The 20303-nt window shown below is 41.3% G+C and overlaps 1 long non-coding RNA gene and 2 other non-coding genes across 3 annotated transcripts; 2 read left to right on the top strand and 1 right to left on the bottom strand.

The window, feature by feature from the left end:
- Positions 1-10020: 10020 nt before the first annotated feature.
- On the bottom strand, positions 10021-10094 carry TRNAI-AAU (transfer RNA isoleucine (anticodon AAU)). The gene has a single exon. It is a non-coding gene; the product is annotated as a tRNA-Ile (tRNA).
- A 2603-nt stretch (positions 10095-12697) lies between these two features.
- Positions 12698-12779, top strand: TRNAS-AGA (transfer RNA serine (anticodon AGA)). Its single transcript has one exon. It is a non-coding gene; the product is annotated as a tRNA-Ser (tRNA).
- Positions 12780-19575: 6796 nt separating this feature from the next.
- Positions 19576-20303, top strand: LOC149255130 (uncharacterized). Its single transcript, XR_016266338.1, has 3 exons — positions 19576-19839; positions 19981-20053; positions 20195-20303. It is a non-coding gene; the product is annotated as an uncharacterized LOC149255130 (long non-coding RNA).

Genomic DNA, 20303 nt, shown 5'->3' with positions numbered 1-20303 from the left:
ACGGAGATAGGCTTCAGCAACGATTCCTTTCTCTATCTTACAGCAATAGACTTCAAGTGTGGGGAGTTTAGTTTGCATAACATGAATATATAAAGAGTTTCTATGTCTGCGAGATTGGAAAGGAGAGCTGCACTTCCCGATAATTCTCTGACTCGTCCTGTACATATCTTGACCCAAATCGATTGTTTGATGGCGAGGACGATCTTCTGCGCTATGAATCCTGATTCCCATGCCCTGAACTGGTTGCTTGATCAGACTTTTGACAAAATTTCTCCCATCCTTATCTGTTCTATCCTCTGTTTTACTGATTTGTTGGTTGTGGCAGATTCTATTGGGTGTGGTGCCCCGCGTGCTGATTGGATGTATGACTTTCATGGCAGTGGTTGGATGGTTAGAGTATCATTGCAGCTGAGCTGGCCTTTAGGGCGAGCACAGGCCTTGCTGGCGTGACGGTCAGCTTCCTTATTGAGATCCCTTAGGATGTGGTAGTAGTGGGCTTCCTCCAGCATACCATGAAGAATTTGATTCCTGTTGTTAATTTTTTGCAGCAGAGTATTCGGCGAGTTTTTCTTTTGTTCCATAAGCCGGATTATGATCGCAGAGTCGCCAAAGACATTTACCTTTGTGATTCCCAGATTGATTGCTTGGTTGAGACCTTGATATAGGGCCAGACCTTCAGCCCTATTGTTTGAGAGGTCGCCCAATCCCCATTCGAAATGCAGAATAGGCACACCATTTGCGTTGCATATGAGACCTCCTGCGCCTGCTTGGCCAGGATTAGATTTTGAGGCACCATCGAAAAAAAGGCAGTATCTGTTGCATTTGCTCAACCATAGAGCAAATTCCTCTTCCTTAAGCCTAAGTTTCCAAGCCGTAGATGACTCCTTCAGGTTTGATTTTTCTTTTTCTAATTCCTGGGAGCTGATGGTGCTACTGTGTCCAAAATTAATCAAGTTTCTTTCTTCTACACTGTAATTACTGAGATTGATTTTACTGTGATTGCGAATTGTGACAGCTTCCACCGCAAGACTCATGGCTTTGTGACACATGGTTCTTGTGTTATGTCCTTTGTCTTGGAAAACTTTCTTATTTCTAGCTAACCATATGCTCCAAAGGAGTGTTAGAGGTAATGTGTTCCATATCCTCTGTGATAATTTACTCTTTTTGCTCTTCCATGGGCAAAGTTTCTTCCAGCTATGGACTGTCTCTGCTATGAGTGGTTTTGGATCCCAATCGACTTCCCCAACTGAAGCTATCTCCTTCCAACATTTTACAGCAACTTGGCAGTCTAAGAACAAGTGTTGCATAGTTTCTTCTGCTTGGCAACAAATTGGGCACCTGGAAGGGCCCAGAATGCCCCTTTTTTTTAAGTTCTCAGCGGTTAAGATTTTACCTTTCAAGAGTAGCCAGCAAAAGAATTTTACTTTTGGAGGGGCTTCTACCTTCCAAACTAATCTCCAGTGATTCCAGATGTCCTGTGGGAAGGCGCTTTCACATAGGTGATGGTACCCTGCTTTAGATGTGTACATGGTTCCCGAAGGATCCCAGCGGTAGCTATCTGTTCCTCCTCTATATATCGGGGCCTTGCTATGCAGTTGGTTCCTTAGAGAATTGAAACTTGTTTCCAATTCCCTTGGATATTCCGGCAGAGTCCAGCCTGTCCAAACTTGGGAGGGGTTTCCCCACTGAGCGATTTGAGCTAGACACCAAATGCCTCTGCTATTTAGCCAGTTTATGGCTGGAGTTGCATCTGCATTGGACCCTATAGGGCTCTGGCCTAGGATTCTGTCTCTAGAAATACTGATGCTGCTTCCCCCTCCTGGTACTTTTGATATGTGTTGAGCCATAATTGGGATTATTTTCTTACATAATTTCCAGATGTTGGAGCTGTCCCTGATGGGGATATTGGATTCCAAGAGCTTACGCCTAGTACTGTTGAGATACTTGGCTTCTAAAACTGATTTCCACCAAGCTGTGTCCCCTGTGATTAGTCTCCAAACAGTTTTAGCCCCGAGAGCTAAATTCAAAAGTTTTGGAGACCTTATTCCAAGGCCTCCTTTTTCCTGGGGTTGGATGACGGATTTCCAGCCAACCAGGTTAAATTTTTTCTTTTCCGATTTCCCTCCTTGCCAGAGGAAATGTCTAAGAGCCTTTTCCAATTTATGATGGAAAACCATTGGAGCTTGTATCAATGAAAATCGATAGATGGGAAGAGAGGCCAAACCTGATTTGAGAAGGACAAGACGTCCAGCTGGGTTGAGCCACATAGTTCCCCATTGCTGGATTTTCCTTTTGATTTTGTCGAGGATCTCATTCCATGTTTCGATCTTCAGGGGTCCTGTACTCACCGGCATACCAAGATAGATGAAGTGACTCCATTCAAGCTTGTATGAGACCTCTAATATATTTGCGATGCTGTGAATGGTGTGAGCTGTTACATTCCATCCATAGATGCAACTTTTAACTTGATTAATTTTCCCTCCAGAGCAGTCCATGAATTGATCCATAATCTTTTTGAATCGCCTTGCAATGGTGTTTGAGGCTCCGCCCATCAAGAGGGTGTCGTCTGCGAATTGGGAGTGGTTGATATTCTTTGTGCCCTGCTCGAATTGGATACCTGTGATGAGACCTATTCTTCGGTGGTAGTCCAAGGCTTTGCTAAGGGATTCAGCCATGAGGATGAATAAGTAAGGGGACAAGGGACAGCCTTGCCTGAGGCCTCGGGAGGATTGAAAGGCTGCACAAGATCTTCCATTCACCAAAGGGGAAATCCAGGGGTTAGAGATGCAAGCTTTGACCATATTTATGAAGGAGGTATTGAATCCCATTTTAAGCAGAACAACAAATAGGAAGGAGTGTCTGACTCTGTCAAAGGCGTTGGCAAGGTCTAGTTTAAGAATGAATCCTTTTTCCTTGCGACTGATGCTAGAATGGATGGCTTCTTGAACCAAAAGAATGGAGTCGGAGATGTGTCGATTGGCTAGAAAACCTCCTTGATTTTCAGAAATTAGGGAGGGGAGAAGAGGCTTGAGTCTAGAAGGCAAAATTTTTGTGATTATTTTATAAGCAGAGTTACATAAGGAAATGGGCCGGAATCTGGAAAAAGTAATGGGCCTGTTCTCTTTTGGGATAAGAGCTAAGTACGTTGAGTTGGTGAAACCCCCTAATTTGCCTTTCCTAAGGACCCATCGAATCATCTTTAGGAGATCCTTTTTTAACATTTGCCAGTACTCTCTGTAGAAACTGATAGGAAACCCATCAGGGCCTGGTGCTTTATCCGGGTGGAGGCTCCAGATGGCCTTTTGAACTTCTTCCTCTTCAACTTCTTGGGTGAGTTTGTTGTTCATTCCTTGAGTGACTTCTCTGGTCATATGCTGAAGGAAACTTGAGTAGTCCTGCTCTTCTTTGTCCTCTGTCAGGAGAGTTTTAAAATGGGAAGTTGCAGCAGCTTTTATGGAGTCTTGGGTCTCATGAGTGTTCCCTTCACTATCTTGGATTTTGCTAACTGTGTTCCTTACCTTCCTGACTGTGGCTTGTTTATGGAAGTAGGAGGTGTTTTTGTCACCTTCACGCAGCCATATTTGTCTTGATTTTAACCGCCATTTGATTTCCTTGTCTCTGACTGTTTGGCGCAGCTTGGTGTATAACCTGATCTCTTCTTGTTTTGCGTGCTGGGTAAGTCCTATAGTTTCGATGCTTTGCTGTATTTCTTCAAGATTTTGTTTGATATCCTTTTTTAGAGCCTCGGGTTCCTTGTAGTTGGACTTCGCCCAAGACTTAAGAGCCTGTCTTGTTTGCTTCAGTTTGGATTCCCAAATGAAAATAGGGGAGCCTTCCACGTGCTGTGACCAAGCTTGCTTCACCGCATAACGGGCTGCGGGGATTTGGTTCCAGAGGGAGGAATATTTAAAAGGGAGGGGACCGAGGTGGCTGTGGATTTGCAAAGAAAGGGTGATTGGGTAATGGTCCGAGGCGGAAGTATTGAGAATGTCTGACTGACCGTTGGAGAAAGAGGACAGAAAGGCAGTGTTGATAAGGAAACGGTCCAGCCTTTCCATAATGTTACCGGCTCCCAACCGCCGATTAGTCCAGGTATACCTTCGGTTCTTAGGCTTCATGTCGACCAAGTCCTTCTCATGCATGATATGCTCGAGCCGGTTTCTGAAGTGATCAGTGCCGAAGTTCCCTCCCCTTTTCTCATTGGCGTGCATGACCAAGTTTAGATCCCCTGCTAATATAAGATTGTTGTTTTGATCTTCGTCTAGGTCGACCTCTAGAGTATTCCAGCATGCTTCTTTCTCCCTGTAGTGGTTTGGTGAGTAAATGTTGTAAATTTTGACTTCATTGCCATTGTCCTTGCTCTCTAATTTAACACTTATCCAATGTTGTTGTGTTTTGATGAAGCTGCAGCTCCATTTGCTGATGTCCCACAATGTTAATATACCTCCTGAAGCTCCTCTTGCTTCACTTGTGCAGCCGCTGTACTGTTTTTGCTGATCAATGAGTTTGCTGATTTCAGACTGTTCTAGCTTTGTTTCCTGTATAAGGATGATATCGGGCTTTTCACTATGAATTAGCTCCTTGAGGGCCGCTTTTTTGGAGGGGTGCCCTAGTCCCTTGCTGTTCCAAGAAAGTATTTTCAACATGATTTACCAGTGGTATGCAGAGGTGCTCGCCTCTCTTTGCCTTTGATGTTATTTTCCTTATCCGAGATTCCTAAGATGTAGGTTTCAATCGGCGTCTGTGATCCCATTGCTATATCTTTCTGCGCGCTTTCTTCTCTGTGTTGTTTTGCCGACTTCCTACCTAGCCCATGCTTTTTTGGTATCTCGCTAGGTGCTCCATGGTCTTTTGACGAGCTTCTTGTGATCCTTGTTGATGTAGAATCAGGGGAGGGCGGAGAGGGATGAGGGGAAGAGGGGTGGAGGGGCTGATCTGCTGAGGGGTCCTGAATAGGGTCATCTTCAGATAGGGATGCGAAAGGGTTGGATGAAGGAGGGATGGAGGGATCTGAAGGACGAGGGGGGGAGTTGGGAAGGTGAGAAGGGGGCTGCAGAGAGGACAAAGATGGATGCTGGCGGGGAGAAGGAGGATGGGAAGGTTGAAGATGGTTTGGTCCCAGTTGTTCAGATTCAGATTGCTTGAGGTTTGGAGCCGATTTTTTCCTTTTGACCGTTTCCCATTGTCCCTCTTGCTCTGTTGATTCAAAATTAATAAGTTTAGGGCATCTATTAGCAAAGTGTCTGTATTCGTGGCATACCTTGCATTTGAATGGGATCTGTTCATAGTCCAGCTGTTGGATATGGCACCAGTCGTCCACTTTCAGTTTGATTGCTTCCGGCAGACCACGCCCCAGATCGACTTCGACACATATTCGCGCGCAGGCTTGCATGTTGTCCTTGGGTTCGCTGCGATCTATATATTTTCCGACCGCGTTTCCGATTGCCTTAACCGAGTCATCGCCCCAGCAATGCAGAGGGAGATGAGGAAGCCTGACCCAGACAGGAACTGCGCTTGGAATGTCTAGTTCAGGATCGAAGTCCGGGGTCCATTTGTTGAGATAGAGACCCCTGGCATCCATGAAGTAAGGCCCGTTTCTGAATATCAGGTCCTTGTCCTCCTTGGTTTCAAAATGGAAGGTGAAGTAGCCTCTGCCACAAAACCTTATTGAGATTTTTCCTTGAGTCTTATCTGCCCAGTTTCTCTCTACCCACCGTTGCACAGTTTTTGGTGAAGGCCACAGTCCTGTAAACTGGCCGATTAATCCTTTCTCTGCTAGTGAGATAGCTGCCATGCGAGGAATGGTCGGAGGCAGTATAACTTCCTGCAGCACATCCAGTTTTTTGACGAATTTGGTAGCCGAAGGTCTTGGTCTTTGCTGGGGCAAAGATTTGATCAGATTCGAAAAGGCTTGTTGCATTGCTGGGTCCTCCCCTGGAGGATCCGGGGGATCCATGGGATCCACGGGACTGGTCAAGGCTGGATCGAAGGCTGCAGGCCGAGGGCTGGCTCAGGCGCGCGCGTGCAGAGCAGGGCGGCAGCGATGAAGTGTAACCAAATTTCCGCCACTTTCTTAATCAAGATAAGTTATTAAAACAAATCTTAGTAGAAGATATCACACTTGGGTCGCTCCGTCAGCATATTATTACATACCTGTTAATTTCATATTAAACCTTTAAAAAATTATACAACACACTTTAAAGATACTTTTAAAAAATTATACAACACACTTTAAAAACACTTTTAAAAAATTATACAACACACTTTAAAAATATATATAATTTATAATTAGTAATTTTTTTTTTCCATATATAATGATTTTCCAAATCATATGTTTGAATTATTAATCCCATAAAAACTCTAACTTCACTTGTCATGATTAAGAATAGTAATTTCACATTAAAATAACCCAAACAAAACTCTGTTTGCTTTGGCAAGCAAGAAAGGATTTATATAAATGAAATACACAGACAACACAAAATAGTGGGAGGGAAGCTATGCTCCCACCCTAAGAGAAATTAAATAATGGAGGTGGCCTTGACAACACAAAATAGTGGGAGGGAGCTATGCTCCCACCCTAAGAGAAATTAAATAATGGAGGTGGCCATTACTGTAAGGTAAAACTGTTTAAGCAAGTTTCATGAAATCTACAACTAAACCAAAATATATATTTTTCATTTTACTTATTTAGGCTCTTTAACTATGGAGTAATCTTACATTATAATAATCGTTCAATCAGGGGGTTAAGAAAATCTCGTATCACAGCTGTTACAACTAATTGTTAAACCATAGTGGTATACTCTCAAGCTCCTTCTTCCTTCCCTTTTTCCCATGCCTTCTCCCATGTTCCCATTACATCTAGTCAAGCAACAAATTCAAAGTGAGATTTATATTCTTAAACTACAATTCAAACTTCTCATACATATTTGGTCAATAACCAATTTAGATTTATCTCGATCGGGATGTGGGTTGACAACTAGGAGGGCAACAGTGTAGTTATGTTGGGTACCCAGGCACTTAATACCGTCGTCCCCCACATGCTCGAGGCAGGGTGTGCAGTGTCCTTTGGCACGATGGCAAGCTTGGGAAGTGGGCAAGGTGGCGGGACTGGAGGAAAGGCAGGGTATAACAGACGGAGGGGCATTTCGACGTGCAGTCTTAGTGCGATAGTTTGTGGAGAAGGGTGGTGGCTCAGAGCTAGGGTGATCATCGAAACGCGAAGAACCAGGGTCGTCGTCGAACAACTGCGGACTTCAGTGCTCAAGACAACATGGTATGGCGCGTGCTGTGCAAGGCCTTGGATGTGGTAGGAGATGCTCGACACCCAGGCAAGATAAGGGGCCAAGCACGTTGGAGCCACGTAAGGGCAGAAAATCAGTCAAAAATCTCATAACAGAGGTGACATAAGCTTACCGTGAGGGGACGAATGAGGGCATCCAAAAGCTGCTGGAAGAATGGGAAGAGGAAGTGAAACAAGGTAGTGAGACAGAGGAGGAGATGGACAACTGGAGGACCTTAGTCCCAGATTCGGGAAACACCCGTGGAAGAATCACTCAGTTCAAGCAAACTCTGTACCTGTATTGGCTCATGAAGAGTCTATTAGGCAAGGCTATGGAGCAGATCTCAGTGGGGATGGCGGTGACACTACAAGGATTGCCGAACTACAAGAAGGATATGGAGAAAATCCTCTTTCAGCTGCATAAGCAGGATATTCGGCTGGACAGAATTGACTACCATATCCCTTGCATCTTGGAGCTGTATGGTATGCCTGGTGCATCCGCCCAGGACCCGACACCTGTTGCATCTGTCTCAGAGGAGAAGAAGGATTAGAACAACACCCATGCATAATTTTGTCTTATGTGGATAGCTTTTAATTTCCATGTTGCAATTATCAGTTTATATAGTTATATAGCTTTTGGTCATGAAGTAGAGACATATCTAGCCTGGTTGGAAAGACTAACACAGTGCAGACCGGTGGCCAACAGACTTGATTTCCCTCTGGGGCAAGTTGAGGCCACTCGGTTTATCTCCCTCTGGGGCAAGTTGAGGCCACTTGGTTTATCTGTGTGGTGTAAAATTGTTTATATTTAATAGAAAATGGAATGGTCCTGCCAAGCTTAACAAACAAAAAATAACCAGTTTAGATCTATTTTTAACTCTGAATCTACATAGCGGCGAGAGGGATCAAACTTTTCTAGATCTTAAGATATTTGCATCTCAATCTTTTTGGGCATTGGTTTCATTGCCCCTTTACTATATTCCACATGAATACCACATATGGGCAATACCATGGATCCTCATAAACCTAGAACTCAAAAACCACCTTTTAACTACCCAACAAAAATTAGTTAAAAAAAAACAATAAAATAGAATTTTTATTTTAACATAGGGTTATTTTTATTTTATTTTATTTTGACCAAATCAAAATGTTTACATAACGTAACATGACAAGAAAAACATCTCTTACAGACTCGCTGGAGAGCACCTCTTCAAAAATGTTATAAAATAAAATTGAAATAAAATATTTATAAACTATTTTGATTTTGAAATAGTTAGGGTTTTTGAGCTAGTGGTTTACATATTAGTAATATCAATGCTAAAATGGGGTAAATATGTATGGTCAAGAATTTTGTTATATTGTATGTCTATTGCAAGTATTAAGTTTTAATTTTAAAAATGTTATAAAATCAAATAAAAATAAAAGTCAAAGGAACTCAACTCAAGTGGTATGGTTCACAATTTGTGTTCCAAGTAGCGTGGGTTCAAGTAGCTGGAGACATGTTGGCCTTTTTGGCATTTGTGAAATATTGATTCTACCACTTGTGAAACCTCAACATGTATATGTTTGTCTCCCACAAACTGCAGATAAGTAATTGTTCTTTATCTGATCTCACCCTTACACATAAGAAGTCAAACAATACGCAGATAAGTAATTGTTCTGTGTCTAATCTCACCCTTACACATAAGAAGTCAAACAATATTGTTCTCTATCTGATCTCACCCTTACACATAAGAAGTCTAAGAAATCAAACAATTAACATTTCCAAAATTTGCATTTGACATAAGTTCAGGAATGTCTGTTAAGCAATTTTCCAAACCTTCAACCAATTAAATAAAAAGATAAGAAAAGAGAAACAGCCCATTCTTAGCCACTAAATTTATGTGAAATTAAACGAAAATATAAAAGAAGAGAGAGCTGCCATTTTTATGTGAATATTCTGTAAATAATGTGATCAATATTCTGTAAATAATGTGATCAATATGAGACATGTCCACTATTAGGCATGTGTTAGCCTTTAGCTTTATATACCCCGTCATAAACCCCCTTACCCTGGGATATCAAATAATGGAACTTTTAACCATCAGTGAAACAATTTTGTTAAAATTAACTTTAAGTAATAAAAGTGCAATTGTCTATGGACAAAGTTTCCTTTCCTTTTTTAATGGGGAATAATGAGTAATAGATGAATCATCTCTGAAGATCAAATGCACCATTTGAACGAGGGTTGAAAGATCTTTATGAGAGCGAAATTTTGGAAAAACTTACAAAATTTTATTATTTTTTATCCGAGAAATGGGTTTCAAGCAATAAAGGGTTGAAATAGGGCGCGTTGATAAACTTTTTCAACTTAAAGCTAAAAAAATGAAGACCTTGAAGCCATAAAAAAGTGTAATGCAATGGTATAATTCAAAGCAGAAAGGGAAAGTTGGTTCGCCTACGCAGGTCTCGAACCTGCGACCTCAATGCAATGGTATAATTCAAAGCAGAAAGAGAAAGTTAATTGGCCTATGCAGGTCTCGAACCTGCGACCTTAATGCAATGGTATAATTCAGAGCAGAAAGAAAAAGTTAATTGGCTATGCAGGTCTCGAACCTTTAATTGGCTATGCAGGTCTCGAACCTGCGACCTTTGCAATGGTATAATTCAAAGCAGAAAGAAAAAGTTAATTGGCGTATGCAGGTCTCGAACCTGCGACCTTAATGCAATGGTATCATTCAAAGCAGAAAGAAAAAGTCGATTGGCCTATGCAGGTCTCGAACCTGCGACCTTCGCGTTATTAGCACGACGCTCTAACCAACTGAGCTAATAGGCCTATTTATTGCCCTTCTGTTCATATATATTGGTAGCTTAAACAAGTCGTTTTTTAGTCCGCGAAACAGGCGCCATTGAAACAAATGCTGTGCACATTAACTGCAACTTCGTAATACTCGAGTGAACAAGTATTATTTGTTTTCATATTTTATTATGATTATTTTGTTAGCGAATAAAATTTTTAACCGGTGTGCTTGTTTTTTCCAAATAAGTTTTTAAGTTTTTGAGTTTTAATTTATTTAAAAGTTTTAAATCAAAATTCTAAAAATTCTAAAATATTTTAATTGTTGATTTAAAATTTTTGCGATCTATATTGATTTTGATAATTTTTTTGGATTCATCAGGTCATGACTTGTTGATCAATCTCGGTTCATCCCTGGCACAAAAGTGATCTTGATTGAAATCTTATTTAATTTCATGACAGTGAAAACTTAAACATAGATATGTAAACATATATAGCTCTATATATATATATTATTTGAAAAAATTAATTAACATAACAAACATTTAAACAAAATAAAATTCCAAAACTTTAAGAAAATAAAAAAGAATTTGCAAATTTAATTGACAAAATCAAAGCGCTTCAGTTTTATCTGAGTTGTTTTTATTGAGATTTTTTGGATTTTCCGGTGTTAGAATTTGTTGGAAAAATTTGAGATAAAATTTTGATTTGTGTTATTTAAATTGATGTTTGACTATATATATATATGGATTCAGCGTCCTAAAAAGCCTAGAGCACTTAGATCGTGCATGGGTTACCCCTCAAACTTGTGATTTCATTAAATCTTGCCAAATTTTAGAGAAAAAAATTTTCAAAATGAAAAAGCATCATAATATTATATTGAGAGAATATAATGTTTCAGATTGTACATATAACATCATTCAGGACCTGTAGGATTTTGGTTTTGAAGATACATCCTGGTGACAAAAAAATTCCAAAAAGAGCATCATTCATAAACAAAACCATGTATATATGTGGCACATACAAGACCAATTCAGATATGAAGAACTAGATCATAGATACCACTAGGCATCTTATATCACAACATGTTCAGATTTTAGAAACAAGAGATGAAAAGGAAGAAAAAACTATGGAAAAGTCAGCGTCCAGGTATAGAGAAATCTTGGATGAGCCAGGAATTCTCGCTGAAAACAACCTTCATGGACCAGGTCTTAGACCCGAGAAGTAGGGCCTCCTTTGACAGGGAGTCCGCTATCTGATTTTGAGCACGACAGATTTGTTGAATTGAATTATCTTTCATGAGTCCCCAGTGGAACATGATCCTGTCTAGCCATCCAGCTAGGTGGGGGGAACTAATGTGACTCAATCCCATGACATGATCAACCACGGATTTGGAATCACCAAAAATAGAAATAGTTTGGATATAAAAAAAAATACAAAAAGCGAGTAAACCTGCTAGGGCCCGCACCTCCGCCAAGCTGTTGGTACCGCTCCCTCCATTCCATGAAAAAAAGTATTGCAGGTTCTTGTCCATTATGATATGAACCCCACATCCACAGATATTTTGTTGTTCAGCACCATCAAAAAATGCCTTTGGAAACTCTGAGTGGAAGCATACATCCTCTGATCTATTGCCTTTCTTCATTTTGGGCTGCTTTTTTGGAATAGTATCATAGACAGATATGATTTGTTGCAGGATAGAAATGAGGGGGATCTTTGATTCCTCGAAAATCTTGTTGTTCCTCCATTTCCAAACACACCAGGGGACAATAATAATCATGGGCCTCCATAAGTCTTTTTGTGCACTCCACCAGTGAAACGCTGCTTGAGTAGAAACAAAAACAATGAGTGGGAAACCATATAGATTTGCCAAGGCCTGCCAGATTTGCCAAGAAGATTGACATTGGAAAGACATGTGGAAATTTGATTCCTCGTGAGAATTGCACATCACACATCTGCTCGGCCGTCCCAATTCCTTTTTCTCAGATTCTCCCATGTCAAATTTTTATTGTGGAAAACAAGCCACGAGAAGAAAATTAATTTCGGAGGGCAACCTGTCTTCCATAAGAGCGGAGGAAACATCGCACTACAACGAGGGGACTTTGGGCAAAACAGATCAGCGTAAATGTCTTTTACACAAAAAACCACCAAAAAAAACTTCCAAAAAATCACACTAAACACAACTCCTTTTATCTCACCCATGCTCCAGTGTGTTTTGCATTCCGAAAGATGCAACATGAAACCTTCCTCAACCAACCAGAGGCCAAACAGCAAATTATTTATTATTTTCGATGCTGATGGGGATCGGATCTACGACCTTTTCCCCATTAACAGGGGCTAGTTTTATTCGTTTCTGTTACCAGCTTGTGAATTTAACTTGCATTTTCCGCTTCTGTTTGTAGACTATATAACAGCAAAACGTATTTTTGGTTACCATGAGTGTGCTGGAATGGTTATCAGGCATGATTATGCGGTCTCTGCCCGTGCAGGTTCGATCCTACCGTACACGGCCTATTCTAGAACCTGCGTTCAACGTCCTACTCTCTTATAATTGTATTGCTTGCAAAACTTTTATACAATTGCCGACCGGAATCAAACTTGAGCTGTTCTCTCTGGGAAAATAGAATGCGTGTTCTATCAAAGTGGACGTGCCGGAGTGGTTATCGGGCATGACTAGAAATCATGTGGGCTTTGCCCGCGCAGGTTCGAATCCTGCCGTCCACGGTTACATTTAGATCTGATCATTATAGATCAGTAAAAACAAAGTGTGTCAGATGTTTGTTTCTGCTCGGATGTTATCCGGCACTTGGAAATCCCCCGACCTCTACCATTAGTATTATTGCTCAGCTTAATTTCCATGTGCATCCCATCCCAATCATCCTGTAGTATTATTGCTCAGCTTAATTTCCATGTGCATCCCATCCCAATCATCCTGTAGTATTATTGCTCAGCTTAATTTCCATGTGCATGTGCATTCCATCCCAATCATCCTGTAGTATTATTGCTCAGCTTAATTTCCATGTGCATCCCATCCCAATCATCCTGTAGTCCTCTCTTAGACAAACGGTCTACATTTTGATTGAACTCTCGTCATGTGCATCCCATCCCTATCATCCTGTAGCCCTCTCTTAGACAAACGGTCTACATTTTGATTGAACTCTCGCCCAATATGTGCCCCAAAGAATTTCACGCAAACCCTGTAGCCCTCTCTTAGACAAACGGTCTACATTTTGATTGAACTCTCACCCAATATGTGGCCCAAAGAATCTCAATTTGCGTGAGCCAGTGATGTAGCATTGGCTGATATATTTTTGTGCATCTCATTACATGTTCAATTATGATCCGAGAGTCTCCAAAAATGTGAATGGAAGGGATGTTTAAATAAATCGAGAACCAAAGAAGGCCCCATAGTGCCATCGCTTATGCCTTCATATTTGTGCCCCTACCAGCACCCCAATGAACCCAAAATTCCTGCTCCTCTGATATAGCAATCCAAAAACCACATCCACAGTTGTTCCTTTGTGCCACCATCAAAAAATCTCGCTGGATACTCAATCTCAGGGCCTGTCTTTTTGTTGTTATTCTTCTTAGACCCTGTGTTTAGTTGTTTACCAAGTGTATATCGCTGTATAATACGGTCCTTCACCCGCACATCATTATCCCTGCAGTTATCAAAAATTATTTTATTGCACCATCTCCATATTTCCTAGAAAAAAGCAAGTGGGATGTACCACCATGAGGGGTTTTGATTACTCCACCACCTCAAGCATTCATAAATGTTGTCATATTGGTTGCACGTGAAACCAATGTAACTCAAAATCTGAATTGTTATAGGACACTTTAAAAAGAGGTGGCCATTATCCTCCTCCGCATTCTTGCACAGAATACAAATCCCCGGCCCCTACCAATGCCTCTTTTGAAGGTTCTCCCATGTTAGATTTTTATTTTCCCAAACCAGCGAAAGAAAGAGTATGATCTTAATGGGAATTTAAGTTTTCCAGAATGTATAGAACCAACATACCTCATTGTTGCGTGCCCCCTAGTAGCATAGGGTATTGTATACATCAGCTACCATAATGCCACCTTCCTTCATTTTGCCAATCCAAGCAATTTGGTCCCTGCCTGCCTCCCGACAAACCTTGACTAATTTCATGTTTGTTCGAATCTGATCCCACTCACGAGCCAACTGCCGATTGAGTCCCATTTCTCGCACCCGTTTCAAAATCAGAACATGACCCTGCCATTCGGATATGGCCTGGCTCCAAAAGAAAATCCCACGTATGTTAATGTATTGGACAAGGCCTTCTGAGATATTACTGTCTCTTTCTATGCCAAATATATGTTCAATCTCGATTATTATCCGATGCCCAATCCCCAATGTCTAACATAGGTTCTGCAAGAACCATTTACTGGTTTTTTTGAAATTAAGCCAAATGGTTGATCCCAAAGCAATCCCAATACTTCCTTTGTGCATCCAAGTAGTAAACTCATGATCCTTTTGATAATTTTGTCTAGTGATCTTGCCCATATGCCATCCCCAAATATACCCCTCCATAATGACTTTTATAATAACCCCCTTCCAAAACTCCACAGATTCAATATCCCCCAGCCACCTAGGCGTTTAGGAAGGGATATATGCTCCAATTTAGCCAGCTGGATTTGATATGATGTATTGCACTAGACCAGATGTATTTTTCCATAATCTGATTCAGAGACTAAATAATGGTGTGAGGGAGAATATAAATGTGCCCAGTATACTCCCAGCTATGTGATCACCGATTGGGTCAGTGTGATACAACCTCTGAAGGATAAACATCTGAACTCCCATCTAGTGATCTTTTTATAGAATCGGTCCACAAGCCACATCCAATCGTTTATCTTATAACTACAAGGCTTAATATGATAACCAAGATATTTCATGCCCCCCGTCAATGTGTCAGTTGCCACCCCAAAAAGTCTATGGATGTATGCAATAACCCCCAGATCACACGTACCATGTAGGATGATAGACTTCTGAAGGTTCATGTATAGTCTGATTGCACTCCCAAATTTTGCAAAAATATGAAATAAAGTCAGCCATGCAAACTTGTTGATCATCCCCATGATGAGCACGTCATCTACAAAAAAACTATGTGATATCATGATATCTCTACCTAGGGCTAGTACCTCAAAGTGTCCTTCTGACACATCTTTTTTATGTGTAAGCTGAGCTCGTCCATTGCCAATATGAATAATAATAGTGACAGTGAGCAACCTTATATGAGTCCCCGCCCTGCCCTGGAAAAATAAGTGGGATAACCATTAATAATAAAAACATATCGAACATTTGTGACGCAAGCCATGATCGCTCTGCAACCTGGACTCCAATTTTGAGGAGAACCATCCTCAGGTATCCCCAGTCTAGGCAGTGATATTCCTTCTGGAGATCGACCTTCATGATAGCGGCATTTAATTTTTTTTTATGAATCGAATGTAAGCTCTCCTATGCAATAGCCACTGCATCATGTATTTGCCTGTTCTGTAAGAACCCAAACTGCTCAGGAGATATATGCTTTGACAATGTGTGCTTAATCCTGGTAGCAATAGTTTTAGAGATGATCTTATAAATAAGATTACAGAGAGAAATGGGTCTATAATATGAGAATGTCCTTTTCAGAATGAGAGCTATATAGGTAGAATTTATATGCAGATGAATGTATCCCTTAGTTCTCGATTCCTCCACCATATCGAGCAAATCTTGTTGAAAATTTCAAAAAAGTGAGTAAACATTTCAGCCATCCATCCATCTAGACCTGGGTCCTTGCCCCCCTTTAAGGATTTGAGCACCCCCAGGAGTTCCTCCTCGGATACAGCTTTGAAAAGGTCCGATTTTTCCTCCTTGTCGAACATGGATGGATATAAATCCACCCCCCATATTTGGTCCTCAGCATTGACAGAATCTCTACGTCAATATGCCCTCTCAAAATGATGTACTGTGGCTCTACTAATATCCTGCTGCGTTTGAGATCAGATCCCATCTGCATCAGTTATCTCCCATATAGAGTTGATCTTCTTTCTCTGATTAGCAAATCTATGGAAGAATTTAGTGGTCCTATCCCCTTTCCGTATCCATATAGCTTTACTCTTTAGGCGTCAGGTAGTCTTATTTATTTGTAGAATTTGTTTCCTTTCAAGTTCCAATGATTGAATATGATTCCTGCGTGCAGCCAGGGGATTATGCATTATCATCTGATACCGCATAACATCCAACTCCGCCGAAATATCATTTAGCTCTTTTTTCAATTAACCCTGGTTCCTCCTCTCCCATACTTGACCTCCACCTTAAGGGCCTGAAGTTTCTCCAGAATGTGTGTCACGGGAGGGTTATTCTGAACCTTGTCCCGATTCCAGACTTCTCGCACAAGATTGTTAAAATCGGGTCTTCCATCCACACACAGTTAAACCTAAAAGGCATCACACTTCTATGATCCCCCTTGTTCCAGAGAAGGATAATGGGACGATGTTTTGAGATATAACTATTCACAATATCTGATTGTACAGACCCGAGTCGCTCAACTAATTTTTCATGTAATAAGAAACAATCTAACCTTTTGCCACATATCCGTCCCTCGACCTGCATTGTCCCAAGTGGGAACAATCGAAGGAGGGCATATATCAACAAGGTTAAAGTCAACTATGGTGTCTTCAATCTGTGCAGCCAAAGCATCCACTTTTCTGGAACTCCCCCATATCTCATCCAAACCAATGGTACAATTCAGGGCCCTAGCAATAAGAAGGGAAGCTAGTCCCAAAATCTCTGATGCAACAATTTTATTCCAAAAGGAGGTTCGGTCTCTGTATGGTGCATATATATTTAATATATGTATGCGACCCAGTAAACCTCTGATGTAACCAGCAAGGAGAATGCCCACAAAACATGAGTATGCCTTCACCCTGACCCAATGTGGGTCCCAAAGAGCCACCAGACCCCTCGAGAGGCCAGTAGCGTCTGTGGCTACCATGTGTCATTCAAGGAGCATCTTCCTGAAATATTCAATCACATGAAGTGCAGAATGCATAGTTTCCTGTAGAAGAATGATGTAGGGACAAGATGAAAGAAAAGGTACCTTGAGAGCTAAATATTTTAGAGCAGCCACCAAACCCCAAATGTTCATTGACAGGATGAAGTGCATGTTAACTCAAGAACGGGCATCTGGGCTCTAAGGGCCTGAGGAGAGGTAGTAGATGCAATAGGAACACCAATGAGAACATGAGAATCAGATGAACAGAAAGGAGGAGGTCGTGCACGTCCTCGAAAATGTCTACTTTCCCGATTCTGTTTTCGATGGATAGTGATATTCCCGCCAAGGATGCACTGATGTGAGGAGTCGGTGTGCCCGGAGGCTTGTGTATGGTGACGATATGTAGGTCATCTTCTTCTGGAGAACGAAATCTATGTCACTATCCACTGAGTTGGTGGGTGAATGTAAGGGCTAAATAGGTGATGTAGGTCGGGTCCTATTCCCTGAGGTAGGTTGAGAGGCGCGCGTAGGGGAGGTCGCAGGAATATACATAATATTTGATGTGGAGGGTGTGTCATATGACATCGGAGGGGGTGGAACAATACTCTGAAGAACCGAGTCAACATGAGAGGGACAGGGAATCTAGTCCAACGAGGGTGGTGAGGTGTCATCCACCGTAGGTGTACCAGAACCTACCGAGGTCCAGGGGGAAGAAGGAACGAGTAAGGGAGCAGATTCACCATGTTTCACAGAATGAAGATCAATGGAAGGGAAAGAGTGGGAACAAGGCAGAGTACTTGATAACCGTTGAGCATCACCCGGGTAATAAGCTTCTCTGTGACCGTTCATAGGAATAGTAAAATGAGCATCCGCCTTCTTCCTCGAAACACAACCATGTCTTTTGTGTCACATACCCCTGCCACCCAGTCTGCGTGGACACTGTGCCATAAGATGCCCAATATGATGATAGATAAGGCACTAGAATGGAACACCCCAGAAATCCAGCCGTTGTGCCAGGTGGGTGTCCTCCCATTGTAACTCAACGTGATCTAGAAATCCACCTCTGTATTCATTTTCGATCAGAATCCATGCAATTCTCTTATAATGTGCACCCAAACATCACGGATCGAGATATACAAACTTACCATTTGCATTGTCGATATCCATGAATGCTTGGCGAGTCCAAAATTCAATGGGCAACCCTGGCAATTTGACCCAAATTAATTTGTTTTGTGGTGTCTCCTTCAAGGGTTAAACCCAACATACCAAGAATGCAATGCCAGAAAGCTCCTCGAATCCAATGAACGATCTTAATCTTGATTAAATCATCCTGGCTAAGGAAATGGAAGTTGTACCAACGGTTCAACAACTGCACCACCGTAGGCATGTAACCCAGTAGTGATTTCCATTTAGTTTCCACCCAGCGCCTCATTTCGACTTCACTTAATTCAACGAAATAACATTTGCCAACAATTTCCCACTTCTGTAGAGTGTTAACCCAGCGAATCAAAATGTTATGGCCAAAACAGAGCATAGGTGTCGAGGTGGTAATTTTAATAGATCGTGATTGTTTCCTGGATCAACGTCTTATTACGTCATGGAAAACCACATGAGAGCCAGACCCTGAATGTCCACCACCTGGTATGTACATTGAGGCGCCCACTAAGCGCCATGTGTCCGAGTCATTGGGACCCCCCCCCTCGCTCTGACTCAAAAAAATGGCGATAGTTTGATTCAATGTCCAGCGTGGCACAGAGATATGCCTCGTGCGCTGATGTGTTCGACGCCAACAGATCCATAGTGTCACAAGCATCCAATATGTGATGGGAGCGAATATTGAGAAAAAAGAATTAAAAATGACCTTTAAACCCGGTTAGAGCGGTAGGTTAGAAATAGGTGAATCCTGCGGAAAATCCTTGCCAGGAATGTCTTGGGATCCACAAACCACCAGACCTGAAATCAGAACCTGTGGAGCATAAATCCACATCCCACAAAGAGAGATATACCACCGTCGAAACACGTCCAAAAAGGGAATGATACAGATCAGGGGTTAAATTTGACACCCGTATACCCGTATTTAACTTTTTTACCCGTAAAATACATTTTAGTTTCAAATCTCTACGTCATGTGTAACTTGCCATTAATTTTTAAAAATGTCAATATGACGGGCATGTTTAAAAATTAAAAGTTAAATTTTTTTTTTATAAATTATATATATATATATATTTAACCTTACGTTATATATTTTTTATACCGTATAATCTCCGGCCGGCGGCAACTTGCAAGTTTAGCATTTAGGGACAAAGGACAGTGACCAGATAAATTTCGGATGGCTATCAGATCTGCGGATTTTCGCATTCAATTGCCTTGCTGTTCGCGAGACTTTTGCATTCAATTCGCATTCAATTGCCTTCGGGTTTAGCACTTGAGCATTTAGAGAGAAAGGACAGTTACAGATAAATTTCTAATCGCTAATGATTCGCTATCTTTCTCGTTCAATTGCCTTGCAGCCTTGGTGTTCGCCAGACTTCCGCATTCAATTTAACCCCTTTGTTTTGGTTTCTGTCTATGTTTATGGTCTTCTTTGTGCGTTTCTGCTGTGTATGCTGTTGTTCTTTGTGTATAGTCTTCCTTGTGTGTTTCTGTTGTGTATGATGTTGTTCTTGTTATGTTTATGTGTGGTCTATATGTAAATTAACCACCGAGTGCAGAGGAGAAGGACATATTTATTTGGGTGAATCAAATTGGGCGACACAAATTCCTCTTCTCCATGGATTGATGAGGTGAGAGATGAAATCTGTGCTGTAGTTTTTTGATATATGGACAGCAATCGGAATCTATTTTTCTTTGGTTTTGGTTTTAACAATTCATTGGTTATTTTTAAATGTTTCTGCACTAATTCTTCTTTGTTTGTTTGTTTTTAGTTTTTTCCTTCCAGCTTTGAGGGCAGAGCGCTGGGTGCACGAGTGAATACTTTTACAAAATCATATGTGCAAGGTAACTACCTCGGGCTTGTTATTTGTGATTTTCTGTGGATTTGATTTCTTTATAAACAACGACTGCAATGTCTATTTGATCTCTTTATGAATAACAATTGCGCTCTGTTTTTGGTTAATTAATTATTTTCAAAATTTCTAGGCTAGGATGCTCTGTTCATTAATTTCTACCTCGCTTTCAACGAATTTGGGAGTATATAGCGTCTGCAGACCGTGTGCAAAGGGCCGAATGATCACTGCTACAATGGAGC

The sequence above is a fragment of the Pinus tabuliformis genome, chromosome 7, assembly GCF_031772625.1.
Source record: "Pinus tabuliformis cultivar Carrire ecotype Pingquan chromosome 7, CPIR1, whole genome shotgun sequence".
In the NCBI taxonomy this organism is placed as follows: Eukaryota; Viridiplantae; Streptophyta; class Pinopsida; order Pinales; family Pinaceae; genus Pinus; species Pinus tabuliformis.
This window is presented reverse-complemented; position numbering and strand designations above follow the sequence as displayed.